At 45.7% G+C, this 18,904-nt stretch overlaps 1 long non-coding RNA gene across 1 annotated transcript in view; it reads right to left on the bottom strand.

Moving 5' to 3' along the window:
- Positions 1-4,776: 4,776 nt before the first annotated feature.
- LOC129385289 (uncharacterized) overlaps positions 4,777-18,904 on the bottom strand; it is a 90,205-nt gene continuing 76,077 nt past the window's right edge. The window contains exon 2 of the long non-coding RNA XR_011889852.1: positions 4,777-5,165. This is a non-coding gene — a long non-coding RNA (uncharacterized lncRNA). The remainder of the gene's footprint in view (positions 5,166-18,904) is intronic.

Genomic DNA, 18,904 nt, shown 5'->3' with positions numbered 1-18,904 from the left:
TCCATTATGCCAAGATTCCGACACATCTTTTCAAATCGCAGGAGCAGTGGTCTTGTAGTTTGTGGTTTGTTGTTGAAGATTTCTCGTGAAGGGCATTTTGTTACAAGGGGATAGCAAATGTGTTTTGGTAGAGATTGTGCCTTAAGGATATATGCACAGGTTAGAGCGGCTCTTCTAGTTTCTAGTGGTGGTTCATTTGTTTCTACGTAAAGGCTAGTTATAGGGGACGTTCGGTATGCACCGCATGAAATACGCAAGCCTGAGCTATGTACTGGGTCTAATTTTTTTAGGTATGTCGGTCTTGCTGAACCATACACTATGCAGCCATAATCTAAGGAGGAACGTACTAAGTAACGGTAAATGTGTAGAAAGCATGTTCTATCAGACCCCCAATGTTTATATGACAGTACTTTGAGCATATTTAGTGACTGGGAAGCTTTCTTTTTGAGAGTGATTATGTGTGGTAGGAATGTGAGCTTTTTATCGAAAGTTACACCTAGAAATTTTTGTTCATTCTTTACTGAAAGTACGGTTTCATTTAGGTGTAGGGTGGGGTCAACCTGTAGGCCTCTTTTGAGTGAGAAGAGGACAGCAACTGTTTTTTGGGGTGAAAATTTAAACCGATTTTTGTCTGCTCAGATCACGAGTTTATTCAATGTAAGTTGTATCTGTCTCTCGCATGTTGTTAAGCTGGAGGATGTGCATGCTATTTGAAGGTCATCGACATATACAGAATACATAATGGATCTAGGAATGATTTTTGCTATGGAGTTCATTTTTACTATGAAAAGTGTCGTACTTAAAATACAACCCTGCGACGCTCCATTCTCCTGGACGAATTTCTTCGAAAGGGTTGCACCCAGGCGCACATGAAATGAACGGTCGGACATGAAATCTTTCAGGCAGTTCAGCATCCTGCCACGAATACCAAGTTCTGCTAGGTCGCGGAGAATACCGAACCTCCAGGTGGTATCGTAAGCCTTATCGATATCGAAAAAGACAGCTAAACAATGTTGCTTATGTACGAATGCTTCTCGGACTGTACTTTCTAGGCGGACAAGATGATCAGTTGTTGAACACGCTTTTTTAAATCCAAACTGGTGGATGTCAAGGAGTTCACCTGATTCAAGAGTGAACATCAGCCTCATGTTCAGGATACTTTCAAATGATTTTGCGAGACAACTTGTGAGAGCTATAGGCCTGTAACTGCCAGGGCTGGTTGGTGGCTTTGCAGGCTTCAGAAACGGTACAATCACGGCTTTTTTCCAAGCCTCCGGTATTTTTCCCGATACCCATATTTTGTTGAAGAATTGTAAAAGTGCGTTCACAGTAGCGTCTGAGAGGTGAGTCAGCATTTCATAATGTATTTCATCAGGGCCGGGTGCCGTCTGTTTACCTGCGGACATTTCTTTTTGGATTTCGTGAAATGTGAATAATGCAATAGAGGGCTCATTTGTACAGCCACTTGTAGGAAGTTTTTGTTTTTCGGTTGTATGTTTGTGCTTCAGGAACGATTGAGTGTAGTGTGTGGAACTTGAAACATTAGAAAAATGTTCCCCTAGTACGTCTGCCTGTTCCTCTATACTTGTTTGTGTGCCAGGAGCTGTTAAAAACGGGATTGTGAAAGGGGAGAAGCTGCCATTTAATTTATGGACTTGTTCCCACATTTTTTTGGATGTGGTTGAGCTGTTCATAGATGATATATGGTTCTTCCAGGAAGTTTTCTCAGCATCTAGACGGATGCGGCGTGCGTTGGCTTTCGCCCTTTTTTTAAATTTACAAGATTTTCATGGGTTGGGTATCTACGGAAGATGCCCCAGGCTTTGTTTTGTTTCTTTTTTGCTTCCTTACATTCTTGTGTGTACCAGATTTTTTGATTATGTCGAACCACTCCCGAGGACTGAGGAATAGCTAGCCGCGCGACATTAATAATACAGGTTGTGAACAATTTGTTTTGATCATCGACATTTAGATTACTTGAGAGAACTTTTTCCAGGCTGGCCTGTTCTTGAAATAGTGCCCAGTTTGCTAAGTGTAGCTTCCAACGACGGGGTTTGCTTGGGATGATTTGTGGTGGGGATGATAAGTTAATTTTTACAGAAAGGTGATCACTTCCGTAAAGGTTGTCTACAACATTCCATTTAAAATCTGTTAAAATTGATGGAGAACTAAAAGATAAATCTAAGCAGCTGATTTTTCCTGAGCTCGGAGAGCAATATGTGTGCTTTCTTGTATTGAGCAGGCAGACGTTCTTTGATAAAATAAAATCTTCTATGATACGGCCTCTAGTGTCTGTTTGATCACTCCCCCAAAAAGATGAGTGTGCATTAAAATCCCCTACTACTAAATATGGCTCTGGCAGTTGTTTAAAAAGTGCTTCTAAATCACGAAGTGTAACATTTAGATGTGGTTCCAGATGCACAGTACACATTGTAATTGTTTTAAAATCAAGGACGGTCACTGCTGCAGCTTCATATTTCGTTTGAAGCCTGATTTCATGAGTAGCAGCACCATTTTTCACTATTATCGCGACACCTCCAGAGAGCCTACTCGCTTGCTCTGAATCACAACGAAATACTTCGTAGTTTTTAAAAATGTTCTTATGTTGTGGTCCTAAGTTAGTCTCTTGTAAACATAAAGCCACAGGAGAAAATGAGTTTAAGATATTTTTTATGTCGCTGTAGTTCTTGATAAGTCCACGACAATTCCCATGTACCAGGAACGCCATGTTTAATTATTTTGTAGGGGTGTGGCTATAAACAATTAGGTTCCTCATGTTTGAGGACCCGTTAATGGGGTTCTTTCTTTTTTCTTTTTTTCAAGTGAGTTGCGCCTCCGCAGTTGCGGGGGCGGATTGGAAATTGTCTCCATGGCCTCTCCTGAGGCACTGGAGCTCCGCGAAACTGCGGGTGTGCGTGTTTCAGGTCTCTCCCGTTGGGGAGAAACCTTGCGGGCGGCCGACTTGGGGGCCGGTGGGCTCTGTTTAGTAGGTGGCCGGACAGCTTGTGCTGTCTCTGCCTGGGGCGTGGGTGGCTCTGCCGGAGGCCCGGTAACCGTGGCCTCAGCAGATGCCGAAGGTAGGTGTGGCGCTACGCCCCGTCGCACCACATCGGCGAAGTTGCTTCTTCCATTGAAGGAGAATGTGTTTGTTAACGCGATACGCCTTCTTGCTTCCTTGAATGAAATGTTTTCTTTGGTTTTCAACGTGATGATTTCTTTTTCTTTTTTCCAGGAAGGACACGCCCTGGGGTACACGGCATGTTCTCCTTCACAGTTTACGCAATGCGCTGCACCGTCACAGTTTTCAGAAGTATGTTCTTTAGAAGCACATTTTGCGCAAGTTTTGCGGCCTCGGCAGCTCTGTGAGCCATGGCCGAACGTCTGACAATTGAAGCATCTGCGGGGATTGGGAATGTAGCGCCTTACACGTATTTTCAAGTAGCCGACTTCTATTTCTTCAGGAAGTGTGTTGCTGTTGAACGTGAGGATCAGGTGTTTCGTGTTGATTTCTTTGTTGCCCTTCCGGATTTTGATCCCGTGAACGTCTATGACATCTTGGTCGGTGAGCCCTTCAAGCATTTCTTGTTCTGTTAGGTGTACGAAGTCGATTTCTGATATTACACCGCGGACAGTGTTGAGGGGTCGGTGGGATGTAATGGAGATACGGGTGTCCCCGATGGACGTGAGGTTTCACAGTTTTGTGTGTTGCACATTGTCTCGAAGTTCGAGCAGCAAATCGCCACTAGACATTTTTGAAAGCTTGTAGCCAGGGCCGAGGGCTTCTGTCAAGGACTTGGATACTGTGAATGGGGACAAGATTCTTGCAGGCTTTTCTTGTACTTCGCTATGAATTACATGGTATTTTGGGAAGGTAACTTTTCTTTTCTGCAAAAATTCACTTGCTTCGGTCCGCCCTCTTTTATAAGAGGGGCGGTCATTTTGGGGGAAAGGAGGAGCCATAGAAAAAAATTATATTGTTCGGCCACGGTGCCAGCCGCTCACCATGGAGCCCAACGAGGGGACGCGACAGGAACATGCGAACAAGTCTTGCACACGCCAGCTGTACATCGAGACTATAACCTAATACGACATAACCAAGGTTGGCTACTCACACAAGGTTAACCATTGCTGCCAGGAAGCTCGGAAGTAATAAGGAAATGAGAAGGAGACAGGAAAGATGGAAAGTGAGAAAAAGACGAAGGTTGAAGGGAGAGAGAGACAGGAAAAGGCAACTACCGATTTCCCCCGGGTGGGTCAGTCCGGGGGTGCCGTCTACGGAAAGCAGAGGCCAAAGGGGTGTGTTGCCGCCGCCGAGGGGCCTTAAAGGTCCAAACACCGGGCATTGGCTCAACCCCCAGGATCCCCCTTTCCCCGGACACGGCTAAGCCGCGCACGGCTACAGGCGGGAGGGGCCAACCCTCATGTGCTCGGGTACGTGGTGTCGCAACACACCAAACGCCTGCTGACGCAGACGCCCCTGCGGGGGGACGTATGCGTGCCGTTGTGGTCAGATTTATGCATCGATGTGTTCAACACCCTTCAGTCGTCAATTTAACACCCTTCTTCGAGGAAATTTACACCTTATGTGTTGTGTACACGCTTATAATTAGATGTCTTGAGCAAACTGAGTCTCCAAAGGGTGTAACTGTAGGTGTAAATCAGGAAAACACCAGTTTTATCACCCTTAATGGCGTGAAAATGTTTAGTGTGTACAAATCGCCCATGGCCTCGTGTCAACCATCTCTCTACAACAGGCGTTATAAACAAGCACATGAAGAAAGTTTGGAAAGAAATATATTAATTGCCCTGACAAGGCATAACTACCACGTGCGACGTTACAAAGCAGTGTCACAAGGAAAATATTTTGTCATAATAGAACTTTTCATATGGGAAGCCTAAATTTTAAAAGATGCGCACTTTATTATTTTTTATGTGGCCGTCCAGACGCCGTCATACCGTTGTATTTGTACTATTGCACTTTTCACTGGTGACACACGGTGAGGTTGCTGATCCCTTTCGGTAATACCCGCTTTTGCAGAAACAGCCCGCCCTAGAATCCCTCTTGCAGCGCTTACGGTGTCCAATGTCCTTGCATCTGGACTCGCCGCAGTTGCTGCTTGCAGCGGCCTTCAGCACCTCATTCCCGTTGCACGGTTTTTCATGGACTGTAAAGTGAAAGAAATGAATCAAAAGAATGCTAAGGATGACGAACGAGCGTTATGTTTGTGTGATAACGCATGCAACCGCAACGTGACGACCACGGCGGAAGAATATGAGAGGTCCATGGACTGGCCCCCAAGCGTTTTCTGGGACAGATGACCCGGAAAAGTGGGGGCGAGTTTTGAAGTCATTTCATTTATTCATTTATTAATACTGTCAGCCTCATTCAGGGGCTGTAGCAGGAGTGGAAAAAACAAAACGAAACAGCAAAAATAAGTAGTACAGAACATATTGAAAACCATAGTTATACATTAAAGAAAAAAAAAGATCATCTCGTGAAATGCACACATAAACAAAAACAAATATGCATCACTCAAATATCAGAACAGCAATCTTATACAGCGGCAATCTGACCTCATAGCCCTATGCTAGTGCCATAGATGAAATTATCTAAGTGGCGTAGAAATTCAGCTAAAGATGTCGACCGAACAGCAGAATCTGGAAGAGAGTTCCAGTCCCTACAAGTTCGGGGAAAATAACTAAACTTGAAACAATTATTTTTTATTGTCGGTAATGGGATAAACTTACTATGACGATGCCTTGATGTTTCATTAGTTTTGATCTCAAAGTAATCTGATTTATTTATTTTAAGATAATTATTGATAATGAGGTAAAGAGTTTTTAGTCTTTCATATCTGGTTCTGGTTTCTAGCATAGGTAGTTGGGCTTGTTGGCAGAGTTCTGTTGAAGAATGGTTCCGGCGGTATTTATTAAAGATAAACCTTACAGCGAGTCGCTGAATCCTATCAAGCTTGTGACGATTAGTTGCTGTGTGAGGAGCCCATATTACTTTAGCATATTCGATTATCGGTCTGACTAGGGTTTTGTAAGCGAGGCACTTTACATCCGGAGTAGCACTGTGCATAGTGCGTCGCAGGTACCATAGGGCTTTAAAAGCTCTAGAAGTGACAATTTCAATGTGGGTATTCCATCGTAGATCTGATGTAAATGTTATGCCTAGGTATTTATACTGATCGACTCTTTCAAGCATATAACCGTTTATTTGATAATTGTAATTAAGAACATTTTTTCTTTCTAGTTACTGACATGAACACAGAGTTTTTAAGTCGCTACACCATTTCACTATTCTTTGCAGGTTTAAATTTAATTTAATCTGATCATCAACTGTATTTACGGCACTGTACATCACACAGTCGTCTGCAAAAAGTCTTAATGGAACATCAATGTTACTTTGTAAATCATTAATAAAGACCAAAAATAGGAGTGGGCCTAAGATGCTACCTTGCGGTACACCAGAAGCAACGGGAAGTATGTTGGATTGACAACCTCTAACAGTTACACACTGTTCACGGGAGGATATATACGCAGAAAACCATTGTGTCAGTGTTTGATTTTTAAAGACCGCATTATTCTTATATAACAATTTTTGGTGCGAAACTTTATCAAATGCTTTTGCAAAGTCAAGGTAGATAATGTCTGTTTGACCACGTGAATTTATTGTTTCTGCGAGGTCATGAACTATTTCTATCAGTTGGGTAATCGTGGACAGTCCCTTTCGAAAGCCATGCTGATGATAATACAGGATATCATGCTGGTCGAGATAGCCGAGCAAGTGTTTGGATATGATGTGTTCAAGTAACTTCGAAACTGTACTAGTGAGCGAGATCGGGCGATAATTACTAACAGAATTATTTCCGCCTTTATGAACCGGTATAACTGTTGCTCGCTTCCAATCAGTTGGAAAGCATCCGCTACTAAAAGAAGACTGAAAAATTGTGGACAAGTATTTAGATACCCATTCAGCGTATCTATATAAAGACTCATTAGGGATACGATCTGGACCTTGGCTTTTCTTACTGTCAATATGTAATAGCAGATTTAGAACACCTTGCTCGTCAATATGTAAATCAGTAATAGGAGGTTTTTCAGTTTCAACATTAAATGGAGGCAGTATACAATTATCACGTATGTAAACAGATGAAAAAAGAGATTAAAGTCTTCGGCACGCTTATGGGCGTTCTCCTCGGTCTGAGCAGGGCGCAGAACTTTAGACGGATTTATATAGCGCCAGAATTTGCCAGGTGACTCGCGAAGAAATTTTGTGAGCGTCACATTATAGAATCTCTATTTTGATTCCTTAAGTAGTCTCTCTAAATCCTGACTCATACGGCGAATACATAGTTTATTTTCGGGGTTTGGGTTGGGTGAGTAAGCCTTATGTTTGCGTTTAAGTCTTCGTTTGATATGAAGTATATCTCTAGTTATCCAAGGATTCTTTTTATTCGTGCGCTTAGTTTTCTTAGGAATAAAGTGATTAAGGCACCGTTCTGCTAATGCCGAAAAGAATTCCCATAGTTGGTCCGTGCTAGCACCTAAGTCATACAGCTGCATAAAATCTGCATATGAATAAGCAAGACAGTCTATCACAGCAGCGTCATCAGCGTCATGAAAATTAAAGAACCTTTTTTTGGACGAAGTACTTATGACATCTGGTGATGCCTTTAATGACAACAAAACCATCCTGTGATCTGACAAGCCCTCCAGTGTGTCACATTCGCAGACAGAACTTTGTATTCGTTTGGAAACAAAAATTAAATCAAGTATGGATGATGTTGTAGGACATATCCTTGTGTAATCAGACACAACTTGAACTAAATTATGACAAAAAGCCACTTCAAGTAACTGCTCACAACTAGGCACTTCTCGTGTTCCAGGTAATTGCGAACACCAGTCAATGCCGGGTAGGTTGAAATCTCCAAGTAACAGTGTCCTACTATCCTGAGGCAGGTAAGTGTCCATAAATGTTCGTAGATTTACCAGGACGTCCAACGGAGCATTTGGAGCCCTGTAAACACCGCCAATGAAGACTGTTTGTGTATCTAATTTTAACTTGACCCATAGCGCTTCTACGCCATTCACATCTGGAAGTACAGAAAATGCTATGTTGTCTTTGATAATTAACGCAACTCGCCCCCCCCCCCTCTGTCTTCTCCATCCCTTCTTACTATATTATAGTTAGGAGGGGTGACTTCAGTGTCGAGTACATCCTTGTGCAGCCAATTTTCGGTGACTACTATTAGGTGAGGTTCATTTTCTATGATTAGGCTTTCTAATTCGACAAGTTTATTTAATATGCTTCTGGCATTCACATTTATCACTTTGAACGGTTTTGACCCTTTGTTCCTGCGTCAATTTCCACTCCCCAAAGGGGTATGGCATTTATACCTTTGTTTCGTAGTTTCGTCCCAGGCATAAAGGATTTTGTTCACCTTCATCTTATCGAATACCATCTTTACCTTGGCCCCGTTTTTCCTTTCGTCAACAGTGGTATTCCAGAGTTTTTTCCGAATATCATGCACTCTTTTAGAATAGTCCTCTGAAATGCTTATTTACCCTCCTTTAAGCTTGTAGCAATTATTCAGAATCTTCGTTTTTTCCCTAAAATCACCAATCCTAAGGATAACTGGACGATGCTTAGCCGGATTCACCTTACCAAGACGGTGTACCAAGTGAGGGAAGCTCGCAGTAAAATTGAGTATGAAGCAGGACTGAGGAATATGGAAGAAAGCAAATGGGTTGGGAGAGTGTTGAGGTATCTGTAGAGGGAAAACATTGATTCACAGTGGAGGAAAAGGACTAGGAAGCTTACCAGCAAGTATGTGGCCTGTAAGGTGGGCAACACAGCAACAATTAACGTCAAGCGGAAAGTAAGAGACGCTGAAATGCTCTCATGGGTGGCGGCAATGGAAAAGAAACCTGCCATGAGTAATTAAGAGGAAAAGACGAAATCAGGAAAGAAACAATTTACGATAACTCAAAGGGAAGCTCGTTACCTTTCGAAGCGAGATCGGGATGCCTTAGCACACACACCTATAAAGCGAGATATAAGAAGGAAGAAGAAGCATTCGCTTGCTGCGGTAAAGCTAGGCAAACTGTGGAGAAGGTTTTATTAGAATGTGAAGACGTCTACGCAGCGGTCGATTTAGGCACCACTGGCCTCCTTGAAGCCCTTGAATTCAGCGAGAGCAGTGGAAAAGTAAACATGTTCGCAATAGGGGGATTAGTAAAAGGCGGTTGGAGGATTGGTCCAATAGGGGATCAGAAAATTTGGTTGTGGGAGTCCATAGTGTTTTCTTTTTCTTGTTTAACCTGGGTCGAGCATTAGGCCATATAATAGCAAGAGCTTGGTGGCGCAGCCAACGGCACCGTTCCAAAGGGAACGGGACGCTAATATCATCCATCCATCCCATTAAGGGGCCATCCAGCGATGTCCCGCCGGCTTCGCTTATGTGCATCGTATACAGGATATTTCAATGCAGACCTCTTGCCCGCTCCGTACGGGGCGCGGGCGAGGAGGAAAGTGAGGTATCCTATGCGCATTAGGTAACCAACCCTAGTATAAGAAATAGAACGAGTTCCGAAACTTATTTTTGTGTATTCCGATTATTTTCGAGTGCCAATTACGGACTGTTTATACCAAGAAAATTGTTAGGCGCGTATAAATGTGGATCAAAAAAACGAATAGGTATCCAGGCCGCGGCTTCATGTGGTGGATTGTAGCACGGTAAATTACCTCCTGATGTAACAAGGACGACCGTGAAAGGAACTTGGAAACACAAATCTGTAGCAGGCAAATGTGAATGCTAGACCCTCAGCCACATGACAGTGTTGGGAATTGCAGAAAGACATATTCTTACACACATCAGTGTAACCTGTACATGCCACATGTTCGCCTCCTCTGGCGTGATTTTGTGCAGCTGCCAGACGAAGCAAAGGGTGCTTTGTGCAATTGTTTATGCGGACACGTCTTCCTTTTTTAACGGCTTGTAACAGCCAAATCCATGGCGCTTTCATTTTTTGCATTCGATAGTAGTCACTGCAGCTTAAGTACCTCTAAAGAGCCTGGTAGCATTTGCTAATTTTCACTATTATGCCGGTAGTCTATCCCGTATTGTGGCGTTGATTTCAATGTCTTCGTGCTGGGAAACCCACATTAGCTGTTGTACGACGCACTGGCTCAAATTTCTTATTTGATTATGAATAATTAAGCGCCCGTCAATGAACGAAGTAGTGAATTTTTATATTTGCTAGCCGTCATCGAGTCTCACGCATGGTTACTAACGTACTTTCTACGATTGTTATAAAGTTGGGCAGATGTAGGAATTAAATTAGCTCGTTCAGGCATTTTTCTGACCCATGCCGATGTATTTACGATAACGAGGTAGTATATATAGTGATAGAATTGAACTGATGTGATTCGATTAGACGACCTCAAACCACTAAAGTGCATGATCACTTCGGGGTCACCTACGAAGTACAGGCGTTAATTGAACAGAGATAACATAAAAGTGCGCAGATAAACCCAGCGATGCACTCTGCCGGTACAGTGCGCCAACATCTCCTTGGCGCTGAGCCGTGGTCCCTCATGGGAGTACGGCTCAGTAAGAACATTCAGAACGAACCTATATCCTGTTGCGGTCCTGAAATCAGTTCTGTCATGTGAGAAAGAGCTGAAACTGTGCTTTTATGCAGTATCATATTTGATGAGACTACGGATATCGCCCACGAATCGCAACTAGCGCTGGTACTGCGCAGCGTGTATAACGGCGTTCTCCGAGACGACTTCCTCCAGTCCATCTCCTTGTAAATATCATCTGCCGATCACTCTGAAGCAATTTATGAAAATGTCCACGAGCCAACCACTACAGGTGAAGATCTGGGGCGCATTGTTCTCGCTATCCTGCAAAGACATGGACGGAATCAAAAGAATTGTGCTGGAGTTTGGACGGATGGTTCTAGCACTATAGTGCCTGAAACAAAAAAGGCGGTTGCAAGATACTCAAAGTGTGCCACATGCAGTAAGAACCCCACGCCACAATCCCGGGCTTAATTCATCCATCTCGACATCAAATGAAATGCAAGAAATCTGGACGGCTGTCGGTGTGATAAAGAAAGTAGCTGCTTTCTTCACAGCTTTGTCTAAAATAAATGAAGTAAAAGAAATGAATAAAAGAAATGAACAAATGCTTGTAGTGCTACTCACAGGACTCTGAGAAACCCGATCTGTCGAATGCCATGAAAGTCTTCAGCAGCTCCGCAGCTCTCTCTAAAATTATGGAAACCTTAGATAATACGGCCCAATGGAGGGAACGACAGAATACCTCCATATCTGTGACACTTCTGGCTGCGATGTCTGATAGCCACTTCATTATTGCTTTGGTGGCCATAAAATATATTTTGGCGCACACGTATCCGCTCAGCAAAGCCTTTCTAAAGCCATCGGTTTACATTAAGACGGCTCAAGACCCTGTACAGGACACGCTAACAGTACTGCAGGAAAAGCGACGCTGTCTTCGTGCCTCTGTTGAACAATATGATCGTGGACATCGCCCAAAGATTTCTATCTCAGATGCTGGATATATTTCAGCTCTTTCCTTTGTTGCCTTTTTCTACTACATGGTAGTGACACTTCCGGAGCTAGCGTCATTGACCGCAGCCTTGCCATTAAGTACGGTTCAATTGCTGGCATGGTGGCAACAAATCCTGAACATGCGTTCCACGTTGAGTATGACTTGGGGTTTGCGAAGTAGCGCCGAGAAAAGCAATGTGTGGCGCGCATTCCGTCACCAGCCATTGAGGCATTCAGCGCTTGAGACAAGGACATTTTGCCGACCGTTCACACACTGCTAAAAGCACTGGCGACGCTGCCAATCAGCGTTGCGACAGCAGAAAGGTGCTTTTCATCTATTTGCAGGCTGAAGACGTGGATTCGGTCCATTACGCACGAAGATACATTGTTAAGACTTGCTTTTCGGTCGACGCATCGACGCACCCATCCAATACACAGCATATATAGTCTAAATCTTATTCAAAGTGTGTTGTAAAATTATGCTTTCAGCTCTTACTGCAACTTGGCTCCTGAAATTACGGCGGAAGTGCGGAGGTTTGTCTTACAAACATATTATATCACACAGGAAGCAGTGCCACGTGCAGACTACGTGTTTTTTTTTTCTTAGTTACTTCAGCACAAAAATAGCTTCGCGCTTTTTCAAAACCATCATCTAGGCATGCATGGTGGACACAGGGTTGGAACGCGAGCACAAAAGAAGTGAGAATTTGTGTGCTTTTCTTCAGGCGCAACTTTAGTCCCGCCGTCCAGGCCATCTCGTGCTCTGCTATGCAATTGTAGTGAAGCCACTTCCCTTTCCCCCCCTTTGAAGCTACCCGGTATCCACCCTTGGCGTGATCTTAGAAGGCAACGCTGGCATTGTGTCGCGCAACCAGTCGTCATAGATTCAGTCATTTTCTAAGCGCTAATTACTGCGTAGGCTTTTGTTTCCGCGCTTTGTACGCTGTGCGCAAAATATCAAAACGGCCCCGTGATTCTACGCTCGCGTGCCGCAGCAGCTATGGCCTCAGAAATGATTTGAAGGAACAAACTCCCGCTCATTACATGATTCGACAATCGCCTGAAAGTGACAACCTATTGGTGTTGGTGTTGGTGTTGGCTTCCACTAAACGTGAGCTACGCGTTCGGCGGGATGACCGCAACCTCTCACCAGCAAATTACCGGCTTAAGCAATAAGCGCGTTAGTTCGTTCAAATCAATGTTAAAACCACTTGTTTCTCGGCGGGTATGTACGCAATCAGACAGCACTCTGCGTTTCTTTTTCAGCTATAAGTACCACGTGTTAAAAATACTTACGCAGGACATCGCACGCTGCAACTTTCCCATCGAAAATTACGCTGATATTTTTTACGCGCGAGCATAACTGGCCAGCTCTTCAAATTCGCGGTGTCTGTTTGAGGCCTCCAAGCAATCCTATGAGTAAGGCGTCTGGAGGTGAAGAGAATTGCGCGCTGGGGAAAGTACAAAGGAGCGCTCTCAGCGCGCTGCAAAGTACCGCCACATAGAAGACTATGTACTATCGGCGTCAAATGAAAGTTGAACAGCGGAGCACGTAGCCCAAGCATAAGTGAAGATATAGTGCGCGCCGTCCAGTCATCACCATTGACAGGCGCGCGCATCCGGTTTGGCCGCACTGCGCGATCCCCCTCTATAGTGAGATAATATCGCTTCTGTTCTGGTTCTTACATTTGAACGGGAGAAAATGAAAAATAAAAATGAAGCTAGAATATTGCAGTTTACGCCGAGTCTTGTCGCACAGATCGCCGAAACAACAAGCGCTGTCGGCGCGAACAGCGGTGCGCGTTGTGCAGTTTGCACCGTCATCGCAAGGTAGATTCGCCCGCGCGGTTTGCAGCTTGCGCGCCACATTCGTTCTTTCTATCGGCAAACTTGCGCTGCGCGGTATCGCTGGCAGCCGCGACGGCGGCCGGCGTGGCGAGCGCGTTTGGCCGTTTGACATGGTTTCACTCCCAAACCCGCAGCGCTTCGCTTTTACCACAGCGTCGCAGCGTTATCGGCGTCTAGACGCTATTCAAATATTGAATTGGACTGGTTATGATCACGAGCATTAAGATAAACTCGCGTGTAAGGTTGCCGAGACAGCGATGCCATGCGCATTGTAACTGTGCCTAGAAACAAAGGTGCGCCGAAGGGAGTATGGGCCCAAATTATCATAATTAGAAGGTAAATGAAGAAAAGACCAACGAGAAAAAAAATACTTTATTGCAGGCGATTGCAGGAATCTGCAAAAGATAAGCATCGGGCTTCTTAAACTTCGACGAGACCTTGCCGAGGTGAAGGCACGATGGTTGCCGCGAGAAAATTTGAACGCTATTTCATGTTTAGTACTTAGTAAAGTCACCTTCAGCGGCCACAACGGCTTCCATTCTTCGAGGAAGACTGTCGAAGAGATGGGTCGCCAAGTCCGTTACCCGTAGGCGCTCCCACTCCTCTTGTATGGCGACCGACAGCGCGTCCTGCGAGCCGCGCTCAATTGGCCAACGCGAGAGTGCCTTCTTCATTGCCTCCCAAACATTCTCGCATACGTTCATGTCGGCACCTTGCGGAGGCCACTCCAAAAGCATCAATCCCAGCTGTTCAAACAAGCATCCTATTGATTTGGCCATGTGGATGGGGCTGCGGTCCTGTTGGAAGAAGTAGATGCCGTCAGGGAACGGGCCGTCCAAAGCATAGGGCACAACGACGCTTTCGATTACATCGGGATATGCGGCAGCATTGAATTTGCCCTGTAGACGAACCAGTGGTGAAAGACCGTCCTTGGATAGCGCACGCCACACGCTGACGGAGCAGCGGCCGCTCCTTGCCACACGCTCTAGGTTCCTGGGCTCATATCTGAAGAAGGATTGTAAACCGGAATTGAATGAGTTGCGGAATCTTATGTCACCGCCAGAAATAGCGAAAAATGGCAAGTTTAATAACAATTCCCTATAAAATATACCAAATCGTATTGAATATATCAAAATATGGGCTAGTGTTCAAATCGCAATAGCAATAAGTAATGCGCAGTGAATTATAGTAATCATTCAAAAACGAGAAAGCCGACATGATTAAATAGGGTGAATGTCAAACCTGGTGTTGTCAGTTCTCCAAATTTGTTGACGCTGGTCCCAGCGGGTGGAAAATGTCGATTCGTCGGAGAATATCACACAGCGCCAGTCCTCCGCAGTCCATGTTGCATGGTGTTCGGCAAACACAAGTCTTCTGTGCTTATTGGCTTCTGAGAGCGCAGGCTTTCGCGACGGCACCCGGCTTCGCAGGCCAGCCTCGTGCAGTCGACGTCTGATTGTTGATGTGCTGGCGGACAGGTTCAAGCTGTCTTTGACGTCTCGAGATGTAAGGAACGGGGCGTCTTCCGCAGCTTTTATGACAAGTCCTTATCGCTGTCGGTCACCCGCTGCCTGTGTCCACGGGGAAGGTTCCAGAGGCGTCCATCATCACGGAATGCCTGGCAAATTCTGTTAACTGTAGGCAAACAGCGATTCGTAATCCTGGCAATCTCACGCTGATGCACTTGGTGCCGGTAAAGAGAAACAATTCGCGCTCTCTCTTTGGACGAAACACCCGGCATTTCCAGTTCACTTGACGCTGGTAGATCTCCGTATTGTCTTAAGGGTGGAGAAAAAGTACTGATCGCTACAGACAGGCTAATCAGAAAGACCTATCGTTGGACATAAACTACAACCCGGTGATATTTACTCATTCTTTGTCTCATGCACCATGCCGATAACGCTGCGACGCTGTGGTAAAAGCGAAGCGCTGCGGGTTTGGGAGTGAAACCATGTCAAACGGCCAAACGCGCTCGCCACGCCGGCCGCCGTCGCGGCTGCCAGCGATACCGCGCAGCGCAAGTTTGCCGATCGAAAGAACGAAGGTGGCGCGCAAGCTGCAAACCGCGCGGGCGAATCTACCTTGCGATGACGGTGCAAACTGCACAACGCGCACCGCTGTTCGCGCCGACAGCGCTTGTTGTTTCGGCGATCTGTGCGATAAGACTCGGCGTAAACTGCAATATTCTAGCTTCATTTTTATTTTTCATTTTCTCCCGTTCAAATGTAAGAACCAGAACAGAAGCGACATTATCTCACTATAGAGGGGGATCGCGCAGTGCGGCCAAACCCGATGTGCGCGCCTGTCAATGGTGTTGACTGGACGGCGCGCACTATATCTTCACTTATGCTTGGGCCACGCGCTCCGCTGTTCAACTTTCATTTGACGCCGATAGTAGGTAACGTAGAGCGAAGTGAGAATGGAGCAACGACGCGAAGCGTGGCGGATGAAGAAGGTGGGCGCATGCGCGCTGGGTTGACCTAGGTTGACCTCCTCTGGCAGTCGCTAGAGGTCTTCTTTGCGATGCCTACGTATTGGCTTCCTTTCGAGGTAACGTCGTCCTCTCGCGCCGTACGCTTCGTGGGCGAGTGAAATCATGCGGTGAGCTGACGATTCTCACGTGCGCAAGGAGAGGATGCGCGTCGTATTTCGCGGGACTCGTGGCTCCATAGCACCGGAAGGGGGGGGGCGGTTGTACTTCGGCCGCGCGCGGTCACGCGATCTTTATCATGAAAGCGATCTGCTTTGGGTGCCTAGTCTAGGTGGGACAACGGCTTGTAGTTGTGCGTGTGCTGTGTTGTCACCGCTCAGTTTGCGATGAAGCGATAAAGAACACAAAGGTCGCTTCGCAGACTGCTGTTTCCGCGATTCCTCACGCCAGCGGTTAGACAGCGAGTGTCCGCGGTCATCGAGTGAGAAGTGTTCATGCTTGCCTGTGCGCGCTGAAACCATGCTAGGTAATTCAGATAGCGAGTGTTGCAGCGGAGCATTCTACTCCCGCGGCTGCTACGCATGGTGCGGCCGTGCGAGCCCTGTCTTGAATACCATCTGCGATGCGGACTGTGTAGACTTCAAGGCGCACCGACGGCCGATAGCGTTTTGTGTGCTATAGCACCCATACGCTTGCGCGTCACCAGAGCTCACGAAATTAAACTTACCTCTAACCTTTTTTGAAAGATTAGCAGGCATTTTATTCAATCTCCTCTAAGTATTTAGATGATTACTGCAGCACAAATATCCTAGTTGCAGAGAGATCACTGAACCATGTAGGTATCATAGTCGTATGTTTCACCAGATTTTTTGTTGGATAACGTTATAGCTGTGACACCTTGTATATGATAAGGAAAACCTTGATCGTTTCGTCACTTTTAAACGCTTTAAACGACCTCTAGTGTGAATAGTCGGATTACTGACTTAGTACTTCGACATTGATGTTTCAAATCTGGGCTTCAATATTTACTGCAACATATTTGTTAGTGGGGCATGGTGTTATCGCGAGCTAATAGGCAAACAGCGCAAAAGCGGCGCTAAGAGTAGAAATATAGAGAAGCGATGGTGTCACGCCATCACGAGAGTAGGATGAGGAAGCTTGAGTGACGACGTTGACATTACCGCGACGGCATGATGATAAAGGTATGACAAGGTACGACATGGTAGCGAGTCTGACGAGCACACAATGACGATATAGCACGCAAATGACGGAATAATCACGATCTAATGATGACGGTATAACTAAGGTAGAATAACGAAGAAGTATTGACGTCAATAGAATGACGAAGGTGCTAGAGACGTCGAAGACATGATGGCGATGGCAAGACTTTATTGAAGTGATGACGACAGTAACTCGACAGTGTGACAATGACGGTATCACATCAATGAAACTGCGATGGCATCTCGACGACCGTATAACAATGAATGCATGGCGATAACCGTATGACGCCTACATACTGTCGAGGATGGCTTGACAGCATTATATGCGCTCAATGGGTTGATTACGGATGCATCACGACAGTGACATGACGACGATTGTATCACGAAGCCTGTGCGACAGTGATGGTGCGACGATGTCGCATGACGAGAGTCGGATGACAAAACTGCCGCAATTATTATGGAGTCATCAGGAACACATATGACGGTGGTGTGACAGCAAATGTACGACGACTGTTCGAGGATGATCGCGCGATGACGACGGTAGGACGAGAGTCGGATGAGGTAGGTATTATGACGACGATGCAACCACGACAGCATCGCGACCACGAGCACGTATCTAGTGGCCCAAAGTAGTAGACAACTTGGGTCACTGGGTCGGCGGGAGATAGATAGATAGATAGATAGATAGATAGATAGATAGATAGATAGATAGATAGATAGATAGATAGATAGATAGATAGATAGATAGATAGATAGATAGATAGATAGATTTAAAATGACTGAAATAGGCAAAGAATGCTAATCGCATTGAATGAGTGTTGTCTTGGAATGATGTGCCTTGGAATGGCGCATCATGGTGCATCAGAGCCGGGCAATGAAATCGGACGGATCCGAGATGACCACTTCAGACGATGCCAGAGGAAGTCTACCGTAAGGCGAAGTGGTTCCCCATAAGCGAGCTCAGCAGGCGTCGCCTTAATTTCTGGCTTGAAGGTGGCGCGGACACCAAGCGCAACAACTGGGAGAGCCTCAAGCCAGGTGAAGTCAGAGTGGCACATGATCGTTGTTTTGGATTTCCGGTGAAAGCGTTAGAACGCCTTGCACACGCAAGCGTGGTAACTGACGGTCCTCAAATGCTCAAGGGCGGTGACTTGACCAAGGATCCTGAAGAATTGGAAGTGGAACCGCCGTCCTTGATTGGCTGTGACGGAACAAGGATAAAGAAGGATATCCTAAAAGGATATTCAGCTTGCAAAGAAAGTCGACGCGACGTCCCTTTGGTGATCCTTTCCAGTGGCATATTTCAGGCTACTGATTTAAGCTATCGATGACGGTGAGGCAGTAAGGATAATCTCTGGTTGCTGAAATGGGCTCGCTGGTGTTTAGATGGTCGTGTCGGAAGCGTTCTGAAGGCCGATAGGATGCTCCAAGTGGTCGAGGGATGCGTGGGGTAATTTTGGCTCGTTGGCACTCAATGCAGTTGCGTCAACAGATGTGACAGCCATGCTGCGTGGAAAGAAAAATGATGTAGTCACCCAAGAACATCGTGCAGGTGCAGATACAAGAATAAATGCGGTTGTGCAGGTGTTTAAAGAGGCCACAGCTATGCGATAAGAGCACGTAATGTCTAAATAGATGCCACAGTAGACTGTGGTCTCTGCCTCTGGGACGGGAAGTACCTTGCGCTTGAGTGAAGGACAGCCCTGGAGGAGTTGCTGCAGTTCGGCATTGGGTGTCTGAGCCTCGGCGAAGACGTCATAAGTCGCAGGCAAAGAATTTATGGCGGAGACACTCGAGAGTGTGTCAGCGATTGTG

This window comes from Dermacentor andersoni, chromosome 8 (genome assembly GCF_023375885.2).
Source record: "Dermacentor andersoni chromosome 8, qqDerAnde1_hic_scaffold, whole genome shotgun sequence".
Lineage (NCBI taxonomy): Eukaryota > Metazoa > Arthropoda > Arachnida > Ixodida > Ixodidae > Dermacentor > Dermacentor andersoni.
Note: the sequence above shows the minus strand (reverse complement) of the source record. Positions and strands in the feature narration are given on the sequence as shown.